Source organism: Kogia breviceps, chromosome 13 (genome assembly GCF_026419965.1).
Source record: "Kogia breviceps isolate mKogBre1 chromosome 13, mKogBre1 haplotype 1, whole genome shotgun sequence".
Taxonomy (NCBI): Eukaryota; Metazoa; Chordata; class Mammalia; order Artiodactyla; family Physeteridae; genus Kogia; species Kogia breviceps.
The window spans coordinates 69602060-69622685 of NC_081322.1; the positions used below are offsets into that span (position 1 = coordinate 69602060).

At 39.3% G+C, this 20626-nt stretch overlaps 1 non-coding gene and 1 pseudogene across 1 annotated transcript; both read left to right on the top strand.

Moving 5' to 3' along the window:
* The first annotated feature begins 13807 nt into the window (after positions 1–13807).
* LOC131767656 (regulation of nuclear pre-mRNA domain-containing protein 1B pseudogene) lies at positions 13808–16327 on the top strand (annotated as a pseudogene).
* A 999-nt stretch (positions 16328–17326) lies between these two features.
* Positions 17327–17399, top strand: TRNAG-CCC (transfer RNA glycine (anticodon CCC)). Its single transcript has one exon. It is a non-coding gene; the product is annotated as a tRNA-Gly (tRNA).
* The last annotated feature ends 3227 nt before the right edge of the window (positions 17400–20626 follow it).

Here is a 20626-nt window from a genome sequence, read left to right on the forward strand (position 1 = left end):
TTTCAAAATTTTCCTGTTTATTCTTATTTCCCCACATTAGATTTAGAGTTGGTTTGTATAATTCCTCTTTCCTTCAAAAAAGATGTTGATGCCACTCTCATACACTACTGGTGGGAACAAAAAATATGGAAGTGAAGTTGATAGTATCTAGTAAAATTTGCCCTTTGAACAAGCAATCCTAATTCTAGGTGTCTGTCCCAGAGATTCTTTAGAAATGCACAAGAGAATTCATGGAAGCACTATTTGTAATAGCAAAACAAAAAACAAAAAAAGCCAACAATAACAACAAAATTTTTAAAAATTGGGAAACCCTAAATTATTGTCAATAGGAAGCTAGTTGAATAAAATATGTATACCCATACTATGAAGTAACGTGCAGCTGTAAAAATGATTAAGGACCATTTCTATGGTGTGATCTGAGTAAACTGGTATTTAATGTTTTTTTTTTAACTTACTTTTGTCCTCTGAGTTTTTAACCTTTTGTGATTTCATTATGGTGGATTTTCTGTTTCTCTTTCAATGGGTAAGAGAGCGATTTATCAATTTTTTTTTCCAAAAAACCAGCTTTGGTATTTATTAATTCTATATTTTTTCTGATTTCTAACACACTTTGTTGTTCTTTTCATAAACTTTAGATTCAGACGCTTGATTATTTGTTTTCAATTTTTTCTTTTGGTTATGCAAATATTTACACCTGTGAATTTTCTTCTGTGCTTTCCTATAGTGAATCTCATAAATTATTATATGTAATATTCTCATTATTATTATTTTCTAGAAATTCTGCAATTCCAGTTTGCACTCTACATTGATTTCAGAGATGTTTGAAGTCATTGCTTTGTTGGTTTGTATGTTTGTTTTAATTTCCAAGTGGAAGTATCTTTAGTTTTCTGGTTTTGTTATTATTTTCTATTTTTATCACATTTCAATCAGAAAAATATTCTTTACTACTTACGTTTTTTGGAATGTATTGAGGTTGCTTTGTGACCTCTTATATGGTCAGTATCATGAATGCAGCAAGGACACCTAAAAAGAGTAGGTATTCTCTATTTTCAGGGTTCAAAGTTTGATATATACCAATCAGATGCACTTTTAAAATTATGTTATTTAGGTCATCTATAATCTTAATTTTGTCCAATTTGAACTATCATAGACTGAGAGAGGTACTAAATTACTATTAAATTAAATTCATCTACTTCTTGTAAGTGGATATTTTTCTCCTTTTATCCCCTGTACTTTTTATAGTTACTCTTATTTGAGGCCTAGCTATACATGTTTATCTCCATTATAATCTCTTCATATTGGCATTACAAAGGGGCCTTCTCTTTTTCCTTGAATAATTGTTGACCTAAATTGCATTTTGGTTAATTTCTTTCTTTTTTTTTTTTTTTTTTTTCTGTACGCGGGCCTCTCACTGCTGTGGCCCCTCCCGCTGCAGAGCACAGGCTCCGGACGCGCAGGCTCAGCAGCCATGGCTCACAGGCCCAGCCGCTCCACGGCATGTGGGATCCTCCCGGACCGGGGCACGAACCCGTATCCCCTGCATCAGCAGGCGGACTTCCAACCACTGCGCCACCAGGGAAGCCCTGTTTAATTTCTTAAAAGTCAAAATCCCTACATTATTTTTGTTTGCATTGCATGAGAATACATTTGGCCATTTTCTTCCAAAATTTTCTGACTTATTTTACTCACTGACTTTGGTTTCATTCTGGAATTAGGTTTTCTTTCATTTTTTCCTATATGAAAACCTATTTCTATTAGTCAGTGGATTATTTATGGACATGCAGATGTCCATAAACATTGCCATGACAGAAATATCTATCTGCTGCACCACTTGGATGAGTGCCTTTAGAGAATCTGTTTGACAAATAGCTTTATTCAGGGAGAGCCACCGTGTTCAGATCTCTGTCTCCAGAAGGATTTATTGCTTAGTTTGGACCCAACCTGGAAGAGACCCACCAACAAGAGAGGTGTTTAAGAATGCCTTATCCTGGCAAACAGAACAAGAGGAAGCTGGTTTAAGAAAGCAGCTGGGGCTTCCCTGGTGGCGCAGTGGTTGAGAATCCGCCTGCCGATGCAGGGGACGCGGGTTCGTGCCCCGGTCCGGGAAGATCCCACATGCCGTGGAGCGGCTGAGCCCGTGAGCCATGGCCGCTGAGCCTGCGCGTCCGGAGCCTGTGCTCCGCAACGGGAGAGGACACAACAGTGAGAGGCCCGCGTACCACAAAAAAAAAAAAAAAAAAAAAAAAAAAAAGAGAGGCATTTTCCGATTGCAGTGTGGAATATAATGAGTGAAGAATGGAAAGAAGATATAGACACACTTAGATATGCTGGTGTTGTAACAACGGCTGCTTCAAATCAACAGCTGCATCATCCAGCAGTGACCCCTCTAGGGTCTAGAGGTCACTTTTCTTTCCCTGAGATGCAGAATCCCTGCTGCAGGGACTATGTCTCTTTCCTCAATGTCACTTCTCTGGTTTTCACTTCCTTACAAAAAGAAAAAAAATCTGAGACAGTTGCCTAGTAGGAAAAGTTCATACAGAGTCTCAGAACATTCCCTGTTTGAATCATGTCTTTCCATAATTGTCTTTCTTTAATGACTTCAAAATCCGGGATGTAGTTTCTGTGTGTCCACATTTCATGGCTGAATCCTCATTTAAGTATGGTCAGTTTAAGAGGAAGTAGGAGGAGAAATCATTAAATTTTCCATACTTAAACATAAATATGTAACATAAGAATGTCTTTCAAAGTGCCTCGAATACCTGTCTAGGATCATACATTCAATGACTCTACACTAATTGAGATTTTAACTCTATAAGTGTCATCACTATGTTATGTAGCATGAATTAAACTGCCCGCTTTTCCAGCTGGCCAGCAGAGATGTCTTCTCTTGCATCTAGTACCTCCCTCTCTCCAATCACTTCTCTTACCATCAGCACTTTATTGTAATGAATACCACATGTACAGTGAGATCCACGGTATTTTGAGAACCATGCTAGAGATTTATGTTTCAGAAAGTTCAGAAACAGTGCAAAATTTGAGTAAGAACTAGAAGAGAAATGGGTTCCCAGAGAAGTATTCATCATGTTTAACTTGCAACAAATTAATATCCTCACGGTCTAATGTGCTTCAAGTGTACAATAAACTTTTCTAGACAGAAAATTATGCTGAGGTTTTTTTTGTCCAAAAATTGATGATCATTTATTGAGCTTCTCTTACTGGTGTAATATTTGCTTAGAATTTTACAGACCTTTCATTGGGTTCTGTTAGAAATAGTCAACTTTAAATGATGCTTAAGAATGGCAGTTTTTAATACAGTCGGTTATCTGGGCAGCAATAAAATAGTCAGGTAATAACATCCATCATCCTCAACTCACCGAAGGCAGGTGGTTTTAGTGAATGAGTTGTACATTTCACTGACCAATTTGCTTCACTTAGGAAACAGTCCTGGTAGTGACATAAAGTCTATGGAGCAAAATTTCAAAGAAATACAGAACAGGCAAAAAGAATCACATGAAAGACAGTGAACTGATGTATAAGAATGAAAAAGTGGGATTCAGTGAACATTGAAAATCTGAGGTATGAAAATAATTGGCTCCTAATAAGAATGAAATAGAAACAGACTCTTTTTCTTAAGCCATTTTAAAGACATTTTTGTGATATTAACTATATCTGAGAATAATTTCCACCATGTCAAGTAAACAATTAGCAACAACTGGCAACATTTAAGATGACTGGAGCACCATTTAGGGAGCTTAATTTAACATTTTAATATCCTGAAAACTGTTCTGATAAGGAGGAACCTTCCCTCTGAAACTAGTCTAGTCATTCATATATACAATCATCTTTTACTCTCAGTAACTGTGGCTTTCCTCACCCCCATCCGCATCTCACAGGCTGGTTTAATGCCAACACATACCGTGAGACTAGAAGACCACCATCCTAGAACTTCAGGGCCACTTTGGAGCTGAAAGAGAAAACAGTTAGCCCAGGAGCACCACTTCGTGACGAGGTCAACTTCCAGCTGAGTAAGGATAACCCCAGATGTGGGGTCAGAAGGCCCAGTTTCAAGCTCTTTGTTCTCTAGGTATGCAATCCTGAGCAAATCACACCACCCTCTAAGCCTCAGTTTTCTCACTGTGGAGCAGTGATAGTTACACCTAACTCATCGGATTAAGTGTGGCCCTGCACGTGAAATGGTCTTGTTCAGCTTTACATGTAGAAAGCACTTGGAATTGTAGCTGAACCTGCTTCTGAGTGTTGAGATGATTCCACAGCCCCTTATTTAACTTCTACTCTCAAACTTAACGGTTCCTGTCCACACCAAAATGGAGGGCGTGTCCTCTCCAGTGCACACGTGGAGTATATACAGGGAGTGCGTACACAGTGTCAGTAATTGTCCTGTCTATTACACATCAGGGGTCTGCATCGCCCTGTACCTATTTCATGTGCAGTCCACTTAGTGGCAGGAGAAGCAATTTAATAAATATTCCTGACTTGTATAAAAATAATAACAAATGCGATGTGCCAGGCACTATTCTAAGGGAATTACCAGTGTTAATTTATTTAACCCCAACAATAAGGTAAAAAAAATGTTCATTTATTTTTGTGTGCCTGAAAAGCATAGGCAACAAAGAGACCAGAATCCCTTGTGTCTTAGAAATATTTCTAAATAAGAGAAGCCTGATTTTGTGCAGCTGTTCTTTGCATCCCCTAAGGTCCACTTTGTTTCAATAATACAGGGAATCACTCCAAATCCAGGAGGTAGGATTCCATAGAAATTGTCCAGGTGGCTGGCTGTTTAAGAGAGGTGCACAACAGCTAGAACTATAAGCTTTTGCAGCTAAAGAAGAGGAAAGGTCAGCCTAATTCAATCACAATACCATTAATCAGAACAACTTTTCTGTAAATCACTGAGGATTATAATGTATAAAGAGCAAGTTTCTTCCTTTCACTTTTTACTTTCTCTTAACTTTTTTGTGTGCTCCAAATCAAGAACTTTTGTTTTTACATTGATGGCTGGTATAGTCTTCTCTTGGATTCTATCAGATGGTTGGAAGTATTGAAAAGATCTCATTTTAAGATGTCAGAGAAAAAGACAGAATAAAGACAGGCTCCTGCTGAGAGCTTTCAAGGGCATTTGGTGACATTTTCACCTTTCAAATAGTAGTGCTTCTTATTGTTCTTTTTCTTTCCTACCAAACTGTCAGTTATATAAGTGTTTGCTGGGATTCAACACTTTTTGCTTTAAAGTTTGAATTTTTTAAATTACTGAATCATCTTCCAGCAATAAGCAGCATTTATTACATTTGTACATTTTGAGGCAATGAAACAAGTACTTCAAAACAGACATAAGACATTCAAAAGCATTCACCAGAATGTACAATGATTTTAAAAATCAAATTTTGAAAGGCTTGTACAGATTAAATTTTCCAATATGATAAGGAGACAGTGCTTCCTTCTCTGTTATAATACTTCTTGTTTCTTCATATCAAATTCTATTTTTTACAGTACACTATTGCTAACTATAGTAATCATTCTGTAAGTTATATCCCCAGAACTTATTTATAACTTGAAGTTTTACCTTTAGACCACCTTCAGCCATTTCCTCCACCCCCGCTCCAAATTCTTCAGTATGTGATTTTTCTATTTTTAAACGTATGAATCTCAGCTAATGTTTTCCTTTTCTTGTCATACCTTAATACAATACCCAAAACTATGTTACTATGTTGCCAATGCCTAGCATTTCCACATAAATAGGATTCTCAATCATTATACAATTATTTTTTAAAAGGAAAATTGTGTTCTTGCATCTCTACGTTGAGGGGTAGTGATGTTCTGATAATTGCTTGACACCTGTTCTCCTGGGGATGTGTTGCAGGGAAGCCCTAGTTTATGTTGCTTACCAATTTACATGGGGTAAATACTCCCACTGTAGCTCATTTCTAGCTACCAAGGTAATGTCACAGAATAGGGAAGAGATATGTAGTAACATTTATTTTGTAGTATTTCCAACATAGAGATACAAAGCCAAATTCTAGAACTAAGTTGTGTGCACAATTTAGCAGTATATTAAATTGCAAGAACAGCTGTAGGTTTCCATCAGACAAGCAAAATAGAGGCAAGGATCTATTTATGACACCAGACCACAGTCTAGATGAGCCCATGGGTGACCATGGCACAGTGGCATGGGTCTCAAGAGATGTGGAGGAGAGGTGTGGAAAGACAGGCAGAGTCACAATGGGTATAGCAGGGGTCAACAATCAGTTAACAGGCTCTTAACAGAAATCCAGCTGTGGTTCAGGGCCTTGGGTCATGCTAGCCCATAGGGTCTATGACATTTAAGAAAGGATTATACATCCCAGGTGAAGCAAAAGGAGGGTTTTAGAGTATGGGAATCACACAGGGTATAATAGTATTCAACTTATTTGCACTAGCCCCTCTCCATTATCCTGCAAATCATCTCTTCCTCATGAATGGTCACTGCCCATGGGTATATAATTATTTACTCCCAGGATAGAGAACAAAGGAGCTTTCTTAAAATGCAGGTTTTTTATGTACTGTTTATGCTCACTAGTTAGACTCCATGCAAAATTAAAATGCAGTCAAACAGGTCCCATCAAATCCTAAATATGAGGAGAGAGGTTGAGTGCCCTACTGTAAAATGTGCTAATTGGAGTAGTCAAAAATGATCATTGTATCTGGTAGCTCATATAGTAAATCAGTTCAAGGCAAAAGCAGCTGCAAAGTGTCTGCATTAGTAACACCTTGAAGAGGAGGAGAAAGCAAGACCATTTTGTTTTCTAAATCTAGCACTGTTTTAGAGCATTTCTGCTTTTAAATCCTCTATAGTCTACGAAAAAGCATGAAAAGTATCCTGATCTATTTCTTGTACTGAAATAAATCCTTTCAGTTTCCTCCTTGTGTGCTTATTGTACTTACAACAATACAAATTATGTTAATTTGTTTTAAAGCAATAGATTTCAAAAGCCAACTTCACTATATTTCTGTTTAAAAAGAAAGAAAGGGAGCAAAAGAATTTTAAAGGCTCAAGAGTTTCTCAATGCTGCTATAAGGGGGAAAAATAAGTGTTTTGTTTTCTCTAGCAGATTTTCTTTCCTAGTACTCTGATTTTTGAGACTGTTTCTTTAAAAAAATTTCAGTCATTCCATCGGGTTTCTACAGTAACAAAACTAATTTCTGGGTTTTCTTCATGAGCTATGATCATGTTGAAACCAAAGAGGACTCACGGGTCTTGCAAAATTCATAAAGTCCTGAACAAATAGGACTGCCATCTTCTGGCATTTGTCGGAAATGACAGATGTTGTACCAATTCTGCATCTTAACCGTCAGATTTTCCCCCTCATATTTCCTCCTGCTGTTGCCAACCCAGCACAATGACGTGGCACATTCAGATGGTTCTTGGGTGACCTCATCAAGTTGCAAACAAGCCTTCTGTCCCACAGGGAACATGAAGAAGAGAGGATGTCTTAATGCAAATATTTGTTTCAGAAAGTTGGACAATAAATGCACTGTTACTGAAAGGATCAGAATCTTCTCCCTTCTTTCAAGAAGTTATTTAATTGTTTCAGATTCAGAACAATTCAAAGAATAAACCATGCGGTTCAAAAGGAAATTCTACCAGTGATTACTATGACAGAGCTTTTCTCTTCTAGGAGAGAAAGGAAGGAGGACGAATGGAAGAGGGCATACAGGATGTGCGGACTTCCTCCCACCCTTTTCAGCTGACAGCAGTGAGTTATGAGGTGTTACAGAGTAAAACAGAGTTACCGTAAGAGCTGTCCAAATAACTTATGACATTGAATCACAACACCATCTTCAGGAGATAATTCATGTCACCAGTGAATGTTCAGTAATATGGATTTTTTCCAAAACACCATATTTAACAGGCAACACCACTGAGAGGTGAATTTAATGGCAAAGTGAATTATTTAATAGAATTGAACTATACTCAAACATGGAACAAGAGCTGATTAAAATGTATGCATAGTTGATAAAGTCATTTAAACTAAATACAGTTTGTGAGTAAGAAATAATAATCAGTCCAAAATGTTAAGTGCAAGCCAAATCAAAGATTAAAGAGAGTAAATAGTAATCTATTTAGGATTTGTGTATATTTCAACAACGCCTTTTATTATTACTGATGTAATAGTAAATTAAGCTTTAAATGCAAAGCCAGATATTTATTCTATAAGAATAGTTTATTGTTGCAATATCAGTTTTTTATAATATTAGGCACAATAAATAATTCTTGAATAAATGATTTACTTATCCTAATATTGATAGACACTACCACTCTTAAAAGAATATATTTCTCCATGATTAAGTCCTGTGCAGTTGTGGAGTTCGAGTCACAAAGTAGAAATGGCTCCATGAAGAGTTTCATTTATAAATTGAAAGATTATCTGGAGACTGTCCCAAATGTAAGCTAGAGTCTGCTCATCAATAGATTAATTCAGATAGCTATGTAACATTATAATATGCAATGATAGTAGTAAAATATTTTTATTCCATTTGAACAATATTACTACCACTTGCCTCAAGTAAAACTGACTCAGAAAGACCAAAATGGGAGTTTAAAGCACTTACCACTGGATCATACCGCTGTGAAAACAGTTGCAATACTATAATTAGTTATTGATTTTGGGCTCTATAATCAGTGTGACATTCTGTCCCAGTAGTAAGTCCCAACTTTGATCCATTTCTAACTGTAACTGGTCAGTTCACCCTACACAACTACAGACATTTCTCTGGAATTGCTAATGCTAGTGAATTTCTCTGTGATGGGTAGACTTTAAGTTTCTCTCTGAAATTTGAGTCTTGGTCAGAGTGCCTTGTTCTGTTTCCAGATCAAGTAATTTTCCACTTCACAGGTTCCCTCAATAAAAGAGCTACTAGTACCAGTAAAATTCTCATGTACGGACAATTATTAAAGTGCAAAATAAATACCTAGTAAAACTCCATGTACCCTGTTGAATACTCTGCGAACGCGATTTACCTTTAGATTGCCTTTTATACCCACCATCTTCTTTCTATTCCCATTTCCAAAACTCTAGTTCAGGTCTTCACAATTTTTCATCTGCACTATTCCAGGCAATAATCTCCAACTTGTTTCTAACAATTTCTCCCCTCCACAAACCATCCTCCATGCTACTTTCATATAAGTTACCTGAAGAAGCAACTCTGTTAAAACGTCTCTTTGCTCAAAGTCAGTGATTGTCCTTAGCTTGCAACACAGAATCCAGTTTTGGCATGTCTTTCAAACCATGCACGGTCTGACATCAATTTACCTTCCTAACTCTTGCTTCAACAATTTCATCTGGCAAGTTTATGCTCCAGCCAAAATAGACCAACCACCATTTTTAAGACTTGCCTATTATACACTATTCCTTCCTCCTGATACTACCTCATCCCAGATCTCCACTTATTAAATCCTAACTATCTTTCACGGCCTTGCTTAAGTACTACCAGCTCTTCAAGGCTTTTCTGATAACCAGCATCTAGAAACTCTCAATCCCTGAACTCTCATCATTTGTACATTTCCTACAATATCTGATACATTTCTCAAGATATTGTAATTATCTGTTCTTATTTTTAGGTCCACACTAAAGATGAATTCTTTAAGTCAGATATAAAATTAATTTGCATTCACTCTTTTATTCGTAACATCCATAAACATTTGTTGAGGACCTACTAAATCCCAGTCTTCATGACAAGCACTGGGGATAGAGTTATGCACATGCTGAAAAGATTTCTGCCACAAGGAACTCACGTTCCAATGGGAAAACAGACTGTACACAAGCTAATAAGTAAATAAATAAGTAGCCTAGATATTGGGACAAATTCTATAAGGTAAATAAATATGGTGATATGAATGTGAGAGATAATTTTACCCAGCGTAGCAGAGAAGGCTACACTGAAAAGACAATTAGGCTGAGACTTGAAGAATGAGAAGAAACGGACTTATGAAGCATTTCGGATGGTCATTCCAGCTGAAGAAACTACAAGAGCAAAGTCCTGGATATTAGTGGTTTGGTACATTTTTTTAAAGTCCAGGTGGAGAGTATAGCAGGGTGTGAGATCAACTTGGAGAGTTTGTTAGATCATGCCAACTATGAAGGTCATGGATAGAGTTTGGATTTTGTTTTAGGAGCAATGTGAAGAGACTGAAGTTTATTTATAATTCTACCCTTTCATTCTTTCAACAAACATTTATTGAGTACCCACTTTATGTCACAACTAATGATAGTTATTGAGAACTTACAGCTGAATAATAAATTCCCTCCCTCAAGAAAGATACAGACTTTCATAAAAATCATTCAATCTTTGTAGAGTTTAGGCATAGCTGGCTGCTAAAAGAATACAGAAGAAGCAATAATTTCAACAGAGACCATACCGAAGTTGTTCATCCCATTTCCAAGCAGCAAAAAAAAAATGTTTTTCTTTATTTACACTATATCTTCAACCTGCTTTAATGGCCAGGAAATAGTCACAAGCAAAGATGATTTTTTTTTCTGTACTTTGGCCAATTTGGGGCTGGTACAGTCCTAGAGAAAAATCTGGAGAAAACCATGAATGATTAAAATCAGAGGAAGCCAAAGGAAGCTTGATGGTATTGTGTTAGCTTGATGGCTAAAGTGAAGCACCACGGCTTCCTCATTCATCAAAGAACCAGGACAGGCTCTGTGTTACAGTGGAGTCAGTTAGTGCATGTAGAACATGAGGAGTGACATGATATCTCATAAAAGTTCAAGTGCATCACTGTGATAACAATGTCGTCGTCATTACTTGTCTCTAAACGCCTCAGTATTGCAGTCTTTTTATTAATCCCCAAAATGAAAATATGAGGGAGAAAGAGAGACTGCCAGGCAAGGTTGAATGAAGTTTACAGGTTGCAACTTAAACTTGAATGAATTTTTTGTTGTTGTTACTGTTGTTCATTTTGTTTTTATTAATGATAAAAACACCGATGTCAATGCCCTCCAGCCAAAGACCACCAGGAATGACCCTATAGTTGAACAAGTTGATTTTTTGCTTGTGCTGTGAGGATGAAGACACATCATGGGACCCACGGGCTAGCTCAGTGACAGGGTGCTAGAGAAGACTTATGATAGGATGTGAGCTTGTGTTAGATGATTGTGGGGAGGATTTAAGGAAGCAGGACCTGGCTGTGGATTGGACACCTCAGGGATTGAGGATAATTCTATGATTGGGCATTGTAATAAGCTAAACCCAGTCTAACACCATAACTGGTAAAGAAGCAGTAGTTACTCATATTTAGCCAGGATAAGGGGCTGTCAGGTAATTTCTGTGGCTTCGACAAGGCACATATTTTTCTTGGTCCATCATAGTTACAGCACGGCCTTATCTGATTTTCATGTTCTGCAAAATTGCTTATGTTCAACAGGAGAACACTAAGGTCTTGCTTGAGCCAGGGCCAGCTTCTGGATGTCAGGGACTGTTTTTGTCTTTCTCACAGGTTATTCTATATAGTTGTAGTAGATTGTCATGGCTTCATTTATTTGTTTGTTTGTGTAGGCATAGTAAACTTTCCCCAACACTTCCATAGCGTAATAGCCCCCTTGGAAATAGGCATGTGCACCAGGCCTTAGACAAATGCTTAGTCACTGCTGCATGAGACACCTAAGGAGAGCTCATCAGAATCCTTCTCAGAGACTCAGTAATATGTGGCTGGTGGAAGAAGAAATTTCTCTGATTCCTCTGATGTTTTTAATTTAGAGCTGCCTGAGATAATGTGCCCTGAGCCTTGAAAAAAAAAAAAAAAACAGAGAAACACTTTTTTTGTGCACAGAAACAGAGATAAGAGGTCCATACAAAGTTCAGGAATATCCATGGGCTCGGACACAGTTTTGCCTAACATCCCAATCCACCACTAGATTCCTCAATCATATGAGCCAATACATTCTTTTTTTCCTTAATCTAATTTTAATTCAATTTCTGTCATTTGCAGTCAAAAGCATCTAGAATAATATATAAATATCATACACATAAGTAAACTTTTCCATTCAAGAACTGAAAATCCTTCTATTAAAATTCGTACATAATCCAGCAACAACTCTTTGCATGTATACTCCCGTTTATATCTTATCTTTGACCTACTTATCCCCAATATACATTGCCACCATGCTGATACAAGACATCAGTGATTACACGTCTTTGTCCTGTGTATTACTGCAGTACACTCCTTACTCATCTCCCAACTTCTCTCTATTCTCCACAAAGCAGCCAAAATAATCTTCCGTAAGTAGAAATAAGTATACATCGGCTTGGTTAAAACTCTTTAAAACTTCCAATTTCCCCTCAAACAGATTCCAAAGTCTGGAGTTAGGACCACTGCCGAATTCCCAAACCTCATCTCATTTTGCCCTCCCCCTCACCCACTCTGCTTCAGTCACACTGGCCTCCTTTAAGCCCATCAAAAATATCCTGGTTTCTTTCTGCCATCAAGACTTTACATCTATTGCCTTTGCCTGGAACACTCCTCTAATCACCACTGCCCCCAAAACCCACCCTTAACCTCTTAGGTATTAGTCAGATCTCTTTCAGGTACATGAAATAAAACAATATTAATAGTAAAATAATTTTGAAAACAAGCCTACTATGAGGTGTCTTTCCATCCTTCCTCTCAGCTTAAACATCAGAGGTCGTTTCTCATACCCACCCACACATTGTTGTTCTGTCTCAGCCCTCTATTTCTCTAACAGCACCAGCATCATATTATAATCATATATTGATTTTTTGTTGTTGTTTTCTTGGTTCTTGTATCCTTCCCTTCTATAAGACTCAACAATACCCATAAGGCCCACTTTAGCTACCTGACCATCCCGCATAAATATTTGTTTTTGCCAATGTTTCGTGCCTAACTTTCCAGTTTCCATGAATTGGGGGAATTCTTAATATTCTTCCCCATGATTTTCCTTCTCTTCGAGTTAGCTAGTGTCCGTTCCTGACAATTAAGATTTCTCTGGGGGCTTCCCTGGTGGCGCAGTGGTTGCGAGTCTGCCTGCCGATGCAGGGGACACGGGTTCGTGCCCCGGTCCGGGAGGATCCCACATGCCGTGGAGCGGCTGGGCCCGTGAGCCATGGCCGCTGAGCCTGCGCGTCCGGAGCCTGTGCTCCGCAACGGGAGAAGCCACAACAGTGAGAGGCCCGTGTACCACCAAAAAAAAAAAAAAAAGATTTCTCTGACCATGTCTGCTTTATTTACACTGTATAACCAGGACCTAATAGGGCACCCATTACATAGTGATGCTACGTAAACATTTGTTCAAATAAAATATTATGCTGTTTTATGAAGAAAAAACAGGTCTAAGAACTGTAATCAAATCAATATAGGCTCCGGTGATACTCACTGCGCCGGTGTGCGGGTGCGAGCGGTCAAAGCGCCTTCCGGAGGCCGCCGAAGTGCGCCCTTTTCCCTGTGTGTCGCTTCCAGAGTGCTCTGAGCGAGATTCAAAGAGGCCTTCGCCAGCAGAGGGGTGTTCTTCTACACTCTGACTCCCCCTGGTGCCCCGCCACTCCGGCCCTTGCCCTTTGACCGTGCCCTCGCGGCGGGGTGAGAGGTCGCTGGCCATCTTGCGGAGGCGGCGCGGGCGGCTGTTACTGCGGAAGCCCATCCCCTCCCCCTCCTGGCCCCCTCCCCCCGGGCCGTCTGTCAGTCATAAAGAGTCCCGCAGGCCGCCAGGTGAGGTCCCGGCCTCGTGCAGTCGCTCTCCCCGCCGCACTGGGCGGCCTAGGCCGATCCCTGCCGGGCCTCACCGCCCCCACCATGTCCTCCTTCTCCGAGTTGGCGCTGGAGAAGAAGCTCTCAGAGCTGAGCAACTCTCAGCAGAGGCGTGCGGACCCTCTCCCTGTGGCTCATCCACCACCGCAAGCACGCGGGACCCATCGTCTCGGTGTGGCACCGCGAGCTCCGCAAAGCCAAATCAAATAGAAAGCTTACTTTTCTGTACTTAGCCAATGATGTCATCCAAAACAGTAAAAGGAAAGGACCTGAATTCACTAGAGAATTTGAATCTGTCCTTGTGGATGCTTTTTCTCACGTTGCCAGAGAGGCAGATGAAGGCTGTAAAAAACCTTTAGAAAGATTGCTGAACATCTGGCCAGAAAGAAGTGTGTATGGTGGCGAGTTCATACAGCAGCTGACGCTGTCTATGGAGGACTCCAAGAGCTCTCCCGCCAAAGCAACAGAGGAGAAGAAATCTCTAAAGCGAACATTTCAGCAAATACAAGAGGCGGAGGATGACGATTACCCTGGAAGCTACTCTCCCCAAGATCTTTCTGCAGGACCCCTCTTGACTGAGGAACTAATCAAAGCTTTGCAGGACCTGGAAAATGCTGCATCAGGGGATGCTACTGTCCGACAGAAAATTGCTTCTTTACCCCAGGAAGTGCAAGACGTTTCTCTTTTGGAAAAAATAACAGACAAAGAGGCAGCTGAACGTCTTTCAAAAACAGTAGATGAAGCATGCCTGTTACTAGCCGAATATAACGGGCGCCTGGCGTTAGAACTGGAAGACCGACGCCAGCTGGCTCGGATGTTGATGGAGTACACCCAGAACCAGAAAGACATTTTGTCAGAAAAGGAGAAAAAACTAGAAGAATATAAACAGAAGCTTGCTCGGGTAACCCAGGTCCGCAAGGAACTCAAGTCCCATATTCAGAGCTTGCCAGACCTCTCGTTGCTGCCCAACGTCACGGGGGGCTTGGCCCCCCTGCCCTCTGCTGGTGACCTGTTTTCAACTGACTAAGGCAGGTGTCATGCCCCAGACTCCCATCTGTACCAGCAGAAAGAAGAGGGCAAGTCATGGTTGGAAATAACCTAGTAGCCCCTGGTTCTATCCCTCTTTCTGCTCGGCCCCCCAAGCCTCAAGAAAGAACCGCAGGGTCTGATTCTCCTCTCCAGCCTCTCCTGTTGAGCACAATTGAGAACAGTGGCAAATGGAATCCAGTTTAGATTTATATTTGGAAAGCATACAAACTCACTTCATGTTTCCACACCCCTGTTGCTTTTCCATTCTTAGCTCTCTCTTTACACCCAAGAAGTTATGAAAATCATGTGTAGAAGAATCTTGTCTCTCACGACAGCATTGTGTCATGAAAGCAGCTTCTCCTTTCTGAGTTGGGTTTGTTCAAGTTCACTTGAACTTCCACTGAGGGACTCAATTCTGGAGTCGTTGGCTTTCCTGGCTGCCATCCACCCCAGAGATTGGAGGCACAACTGTTGAGCAGCTTTGCCATAGAGGGTTTGCCAAATCTCGGATCCTCCCTTACTGTGACTTCTAGCACTGCGTAGTCAAAGGTTAGGTGCATTTGTGAGCAGACTAGAGGATCTAGCAATAAGATTCAAACCTGATCTGGGACATCAAGTCATAGTTCAGAGAACGACTAACAGGGATCACAAGCATGAATTAAAAATAAGTTATTTGCTTTAGTTTCCTATCCAACAACCTTCCCAGGCTGCACTTATCAAGGGTGCCACCCACTGTCAGAAAGCACATTCCTAGAAACATGATCTTTGCCCAAGTTGGTTGTGAAGGCGGTTGTTAGAAATGGCACTGTGGGCCCTCAAAACTAAAGGCATTCTGGGAGTCCGGGCTCTGCGTGGGTGTTGCTTTGACCCTTTCTTTTGGTGAGTCAGGCACACACTGACATTTAATTCACTGCGTGGGCACATGCCCACAGCATGGTGACTAAACTTGAAAATCTCCCCTGCAAATATGACACTCTGTGCATGCTTGTCTGTCCTTCAGTTCACACCACTGCACATGTCCTTGTGCCCCTAGGAGGAGGAGTACTTTGTGTCAGATGTTACTGAATAGCTCATCTCGGGAAGGGGGAAAGTGAGGGATATTAATTGGGGGGTCTTAATTCCATTTTCATGCCAGCTGACATTATGACTATATAATGTAGTTAGAGAGGATTATTACCTTGCTTTTAGTAAAGGTTAGGCCTGCTGACTGTAAGTCATGCTAATTTGGCAGGCTAATTTTTGACATTGGAAAGGGCAGAAAACAATTTGCCCCAATAGTGTAATAGGAATTATAGCCCAGAGGCTGAAACCCAAAAGCTATAAAAAGGAAATTCAGTGGAGGGGGCTTCAGAATCTCCATTATTTTGAGTTGCTCTTTTCAGGATTACCAAAAAGCCAATTACATGTAATTTTACATGTTCAGCGTGTTAGAACATAACGTCTGTTTTTAAAAGTGTAACAGGCTTCCCTTCAAGAAGCTTTCCTGCCTGCCATGAAGTGAAAATGATAAAAAGTCATAGCAGGTATGCAGTTTAACTCTGTGTAGAACCTAGTAGCATTTAAGCTATTTTTCAGATTGAATACCGTCTGTGTGTTGTTTGCATATTGACACTGCCTGTTGTCCTGTCATTATTAAATTAATGAGTCTATAAATAAAGTTTTTCTCCCAGAGGCCATAGGGCAGTAAATGACGTTTACTAAAATTGCAAAATAAATTCCAGTCTTTGCTGTTTCTGCATATAAGCCCCCTCTCCACGTGGTGTGCTGCTCTAGTCCCGCAGATGAGCTTGCTTCTGAACAGACCCGTCTTGCACAAACTCTGTGCTTCCTTTCACCAAGGAAGCAAATCTTACCAGCCACAAACCAGCCAAAAAGATGTAGTAGATATCTGCTCTCATCAGCTAGATAAAAATGTTATAACATAATGAATTTTGCCCACTGCTCTGTTTTATCTGATTGAGTCTTTGACTAGAAATTGGTGCATAATTATTACAGCAAGAGCAAGAAATGAAACTGTAGCAATTATGTAAATGAATGTGTTGGCCTCTTAACACCTGTTACTAGTGGACTTCCTGTAAGGAAGTTAGTTCTGTTTTTTGTTTTTCAACTAAATGCTTTTGTTTTTTAACTCTTAATTCTCCCACATCCTCCCCAGGATTGCTTTTTGCTTCATTTGTTTAATTTAAATGAACCTTTCTCCTTGTATGTGTGAGGTGATCTGGCAGGGCAGGGTGGGTGGATTTTGTTCTGTGTTCTCCTATACTTAGAGCATCCATTGGCCTCCAGGACACTTCCTTTAGGTCTTCTTCCTCAGAAAGTCTTCAACCTTCCCTTGTTTTTTGTTCTGTTTTTTTTCTTAAAGAGTGTTTTTAAAGCTTAAATTTGTATGTTAATTTAGGACTTTATTTAGAAGTATAGGCTGCCATTGGCGGTAGCAGTATATTCTGAAATGTCTCATAGATATATATTTTTGAATAAAGATGGTGTTGTTGAACGACAAAAAAAAAAAAAATCAATATAGTTGAAGGTGGGACTTCCCTGGTAGTCCAGTGGTTAAGACTCTGTGCTCCCAATGCAGGGGGTCCAGGTTCGATCCCTGGTCAGGGAACTAAATCCTGCATGCTGTAACTAAGATCCCACATGCTGCAACTAAAAAGATCCCACATGCCACAATTAAGGCCCGGCACAGCCAAATAAATAAATATTTAAAAAAAAAAAATATATATATATATATATATATATATATGTGGTTTATACACGTCTTCTTTACTATTTGGGTCTGCTAAGTAGTTATCACAATAAAGTGAAAAAATGCTGTGTTGGGAAACTTAAACTTGAGGATGCCAAAAAAGTTATTTCATCTCTAACTGAACCATAACAAAAGAAAAGGACGAGTAAACTACTGAGAAAAATGTTCTGACACTGAAGTTGTACACTTCTATACATTACCAAGAAAGCTGTGCAGTTGTTTCTCATGGAGACTTTAAAGATGAGATATCACAGCTCTCTTACTAGCGGTTTTGATGTCATCTTACAGCAGATAAAGCTTTGGCACAGATTATGATTCTAGTGATCTACGGTTGTTCAGAAGTTAATGCAATAAACCTGTAAGAAACCACCATACTTGAAACTGCTCATCAAAGTTACAGTTTAAATGCCATTTTACCATGCAAAAATTAGAGATAAGAATAGGATCAGAACCTATATTGGACAAGCAAAGTATAGTACCTAGTCATCCTGATGTGTTAGACTTCACATTTGTCCCAAGGTTGATTATTTTCCCACTTACTAGTGTTTCACTAATGTAAAATACATCCTGGGCAACTTTATTTTCATTTTTGTTACTAACCATAGACAGAAAAAAAAAAGACCAACCATGTTTATCCACACCTATATTTTCAATGAAAATATAAGTCAATGAAACAGTCTTTCTCAATCAAGAAAACATCTGGCACCCAGCTGGAGAAAAAAAACAAGAATTATAAGTCTAGCCTTTCTCAGTGCTTTTACTACATTACACCTCAGCCTTTTTAAGCAATTTGCATCCCAATGGATAAGAGAACCAAATTTGAAGGGGCGAGAGGGTGGTAAATCATACAAAGTATGGAATTTATAGCATTCAGGAGTTCAGAATTTTCAATACAAGAACTAGATCAGAAAAGCAGACACTCACGACAGCAAATGCTCACAGCTCACCCAAAGTCTCTGGCTTTTTCATCCTAACTAGTCAATTATATCCAACCATAATCATTTAAATTGGAAAATATTTGACAGATATTTCATGAATTTTACACGTTGTAGTAGAAAACCATTTATCTGTACTATTTATAGTATTAAGAATTCTATCTAAGATGATATTATACAATGACTCTTTCTTTCATTTTTTTCACTTAGTGGAACCTTCAAAAAGAACAGAATGCAGTGAGGTTTTAGTTATAAATCCCTAAAAATGGAAGTAAATTTTCATGCAGATAATAAGGGAAGGAAACTGGATTACCTCCCAGCTATAGTAGAATCATGGTCCCACAGCCATAAGTGGCTGCTTTAACCTGCAAGTGTTCTCAGGGTACCCTAAAAGTTGTTTCCTGATGACCAACTGTGAGCTTTCTTCTCATTTCAAACTACTGGACATTTAAAAATAAGGCAAATCTAAAGGCATGAGTATCTCATGACGCTTTCAGAAAAAAGAATTCAATTATGCTTTATGCCCTTGACATTTCTCCTGAAAGGTATCATCCAAATGATACTTTGTCAGACACTCCAAGCTTTGCCTGATGTGAGGAAAGCCATGTTTATGGCTGCATAGTAGTGCAGAGGATATAGTCAGAGTATAACATTATGATGAACCCAATACTTCATAGAGCTGAATCAATTGTCTTCCAATTCCTGTTTGAAAGAAGATTTCCATTTAGTTGAGTAAGAAAGAGAACTACAGGATGATCCCTTGAGGCATTGTACAAAATGCTTCCATTCTTTATTTCCAGGGACCCTCTTTATCTCCCAGCCCAGCACCATTCAACTCTTCATTTATTCAGTTTGTAGTTACTTGGTGAGCACCAACTACATTAAACTATATTCCAGGAACTGTTTTAAGCCCTGAGGATATGGTACACATTAACACAGACAAGTGCCTGCTCTTATAGGACTTTTATTTAAGATGAAGGAAAAGGACCATACAAGTGAGTAAAAAAAGAAACAAGATAAATGCTGTAGGAAAATAAATCAGGACAAGGTAATGGAATGAAGTGATCTGATAGTGGCCTCTATGAATTGTTTGGTGACAGACAACCTCTCTGGCAAGGATCAGCCATGCGAATATCTGAGAAAAGAGACTTCTAGTCAAAAGGCACAAGTGCAAAGACATTAAAGTGGGAAGCTGTCTGTGTGCTAGAGGAACAAAAAAGAGGGCCAGTGAGGCTGAAGTTCAGTGAGCTAAGTGGGAAGTGAATTTGAAACAGTAGTCAGAGACCAGATTATGGGATCTAAGCAAGTAGTTTTTATTTTATTCTAAGTCTGTTGGGAAACAAAGGTGTGACATGGCCTAATTTAAGTTTACCATGATTTCTGTTTGCAGTGTGGAGAATGCCTTTAATGTGAACTAGAGTGAAACACGGAGATTAGTTAAGCATTTACTGCATTAATCTAGGCAAAAGAGGAGGGTAGTTTAGAGCATGTGGTAACAATTGAAATGGAGAGATAGTGAAAGACTCAAGATATATTTTGGAAGTAGAATCAACAGGTTTTGCTGATGGAGTGGATGTGGAGGGGCAAAGAAAGAATTAAGACAATCCTGGGTTTATCTCCCTTCAGTAAAGTGTGGAAGTCACGATATTTGCCGAAATGCAGAAGGAGGGATCAAGTTTAGGAATGATGAATTCGCTGCAGACATATTAATTTTGAGATGACTTTGAAATATTCATACAGACAGTGTGATTTGCAGGTCTGGACCATAGCTGCTGCCCTCTTTAAGGCCCATCCAGAACCTATGTCCCTTGCTCTTGGGCAAATCAGTCTCCAAGCTAAAACTTGAAAATGAGGCTTACAGTGATTCAAAAATCCCTCCCCTTTTCTTCTCTTTTATTTTCTCATCCTTTGTGGAACTCTTCCTTTTCTTACTCCCAAGAGTTAAACTGTTTATCCCAGGACACGGTAACACACTTCAGCATAGCTTTGGGACTTTAAATGATTCTGTATTTGATCTTAAACATACCCACTCTACCAAAAGAATTTATTCCTATCTCTGCTCTCTTACTAATGACTGATGGTGAGTCCTCATTAATCAGAATCCCCTTAATGCACCAACTGTTGACAGCCACTTCCAAATCAAACCCTTAC